At 37.4% G+C, this 3,399-nt stretch overlaps 1 pseudogene; it reads right to left on the reverse strand.

Moving 5' to 3' along the window:
• Nucleotides 1–588: 588 nt before the first annotated feature.
• On the reverse strand, nt 589–2,066 carry LOC145127104 (pyridoxal 5'-phosphate synthase subunit PDX1-like; annotated as a pseudogene).
• Between the last annotated feature and the right edge of the window lie 1,333 nt (nt 2,067–3,399).

Raw genomic sequence — 3,399 nt, forward strand, 5'->3', positions numbered from 1 at the left:
ATTTTGCAACTAAAAAAAATATTAAGGACTAAATGTGTACAAAGTGAGAAATATATTACCCTATTAAGTCATTTTTACCAGCTAACCTAGAGTAGCCGGTCATAAGGATTGAATGTGTACAGTTTAACAAGTTGAAGTGGTAAATGTGGACCGAAAAAAAAAACTCAGTGACCAAAATGTGTACAAATCGAAAAATATATTACCCTTTTAAGTCTTTTTCATTTCTAAGGATTAAATGTGTACAGTTTAACAAATTGAAGTGGTAAATGTGGACCGAAAAAAAAAACTCAGTGACCAAAATATTTATAAATCGAAAAATATATTATCCATTTAGTCTTTTTCATTTCTAACCCCATCTCCGGTCCTTCCATTATCTCTAAAATCACTACTCTGTATTACTTTTCTTCTTTCTGGTGATTACCTTTGGGTAAACAGTGACTACCTTTGGGGAAACGATATAGATGATGACATTGTCGGAAACAACCTTCGTCATCAAACACTTACCTCACCAGTCACCACTCACTCCTCCTTCACTACAAACTTCCAGAGTAAATAACTCAAAACCTCAAGTTCAAATCAAAACTGAAATCACTCAAAACCCACCTCTACAAGCATCGACGAACTAGTGTAATGAGTCATCGCTTGAACAATAGCACATGTCCGGCGAGTCGGGTCTGCTCTTGAACACCCCCGACTAACAAATATCGCATCCCAACTGCATCATTAGTGTTCTATCGACCGAATTTGGAACACCTCTTGCAACAAAGTTCATCACCAGAAGTCGCCAAGTTGCTTCGTCTGAATCACTAATTCGTATGGGGTAGCGATTTTCTTCACAAAAGTGAACACCTCATCGTCTTCCATGTTTTGCAGAACCCTAATGTCCCCCCGCCCCATCACGAATCTTACATGCCTCACAACATCAATTATGTTATACCTGAAAAAGTCAGATAAGAATCGATGAGAAATTGGTAAGATTTCACTAAATAAATTCCTTGAATCTCTATGTTTCTTTTGGATTAGAACCCAATAATGAAATCAAGGAATTAATAGGATAAGATAGAACGAAGTCTATTAAAACTTATCAGTTCCTTCCTCGCCTTTAGTACGAATCATGGAAGCACCTTCACGAATCCTTCTCAAAGCGTCTCCAAGATTTCGTCAACCAGAAACGAACGGAATGCTGAAATTGTGCTTTTTTAATGCGGTTCATATCATCAGCCAATGTCAACACCTTTCTCTTATACTCATAATCGAATCTAATTGCTTCCGGAATCTGAGCTTCAACGAGATGTGCAATTCGAGGGTGCTGCGATTTACGGTGTCAGATTGGAGGTTCCACCCCATACATGAGTAATGTTTTGAGTATGTTATAATTTTGGTCCTTCAACTATTCATTTATGTACATTTTTAGACTTGAAAAGATAAAAATACCCCTGCGTGCAAAGCACGTGGGGCACTTAAACAACAACCACTAACGGCTAACGACGACAGGGACTAACCGTGTAAGGAAATGAAAATTCAGAGACGGTCCGAGTTAATTTTTAAAAATAGGAACTGAACGTGCTTTTTAGCATCTGCACGAAGGTCGATTCGTGCAATTTACTCTATTTTTAACTTAGATTATCCTTATATTTTGGTTTTATTTTTGGATTTAGTCCTCAACAAAAATATAATACCCTTTACCTTTTTTTAACTTTTTAATTTGAATAAATTACATGAATCGTCACTCGTGTAGGTGTCAAAAGGCACGTTCAGTCCTTATTTTCAAAAATTAACTCGGACCGTCCCTCGTTTGGTTTAAACTACACATTTCATCCCTATTAACATTAAATGAGTATATTACCCTTACCAATTTCTTTTTTCATTTTTTTTATTTGTGATAATTTATCGATCATCATTTTTGAGTTTTTTATTAAATAAGAAATAAAAGTGGACACACCCTTTTTATTCATTACCCCTCATCGTCCCACATTTCAATTCCTTTCTCTAGCCTATTTTTCTTGCACCTTACCGATCACATGAAGGTGAAGGCGTCGGTGGAGTTGAAGGGATTTCACTATCATTATCTTGTACTTTATAATAACTGGATGCAACTAAATTTAAAGACTTGAGAATTGGTGATGATTAAGTTGTCGTCGTTAGGATGTTATACTTAATCAAGTAGGCGGTAGTTGTTGTGATCCTTACTGGAATTTGCATATTCAAGAAGGAGGCAAGGGTATGAGTCAAACCTAGAATCTGATCCTCTTCTTTAGGAGCTGTCAATGTGTTGCAAAATTCTAGATATGTGAAGGCAGCTCAAGAATCCCATAACTTGAAATCAATTTGATACAAGATCTTGAACAATGAGATGAAGAGTTAATACACAATACATTATTTCCTAGATTATCTACAACAGATACAGTTTCATACACGCCATCACAAGGTAATGCTTTAAAATAAAGAACATTATTAAAGAAAGCATCAATACTACCATTATTATTATCAAAATAAAAGGTAAAACCTTGTTTATACAATGCATGAAAGGAAATAACATTTCTTGCCATTTCTGGCGAATAATAACATTTATTCAAATCTAATGTAAACCCACTATTTAGCACTAAGGAATAAACTCCTATCTTGGTGACAGGTGAAGCTTTCCTGTTTCCCATGATCAAGTTTATCTTTCCCTGCTCCACATTCTCACTTCTTTTTAGTCCCTGCAAATCACAACATATGTGAATACCACAACCTGTATCAAGGACCCAAGACTTAGAATGAGGTGAGTTATTAGACAATATGGTGTATATACCTGCATGGTTGGGTTTTACTTTCCCATCCTTCAAATCTTGTTGGTACTTTGGGCAGTTTCGCTTCCAGTGCGACTTTTCATGGCAATATAAGCATTCAGCTTCATTAGGGTTAGCAGAAGGAGTGACAAAACCTTTCTTGGTTTTTCTTGAAGAGGAGCCTTCAAGGGTCTTACCATTGGTACCCTTAGAAGGGTTCTTTCTCTTCTTCGCTTTGCCATGCCCGATTGCCAAGACATTGGCCGCAGTTGGAGTAGGAGTAGGAGTAGTAACAACCGACTTACCCTTTAGACCACTTTCGGCGGTCTTCAAGAGTCCTTGAAGTTTGCTGAGGGTGACTTCTTCCTTGTTCATGTGATATGTCATGCGGAAGTGATCATAACACGATGGCAAGGAGTGCAAAATGATGTCTATTGCTAACTCCTTAGGGAAGTTCACATTCAGCTTCAGTAAACGGTCCACATACCTTTGCATTTTCTGCATGTGGCCCGTGATGGGTTCACCATCCTTCATTCGGGTTGTTATCATGGAGGAGATTATTTCATATCGCTCTTGACGAGCACTTTGATGGTAGCGGTCCATCAAGTCCTGGTGCATCTCAAAAGGA

The sequence above is a fragment of the Lactuca virosa genome, chromosome 7 (genome assembly GCF_052849685.1).
Source record: "Lactuca virosa cultivar CGN04683 chromosome 7, Lactuca_virosa_CGN04683_v6, whole genome shotgun sequence".
NCBI classification, from domain to species: domain Eukaryota; kingdom Viridiplantae; phylum Streptophyta; class Magnoliopsida; order Asterales; family Asteraceae; genus Lactuca; species Lactuca virosa.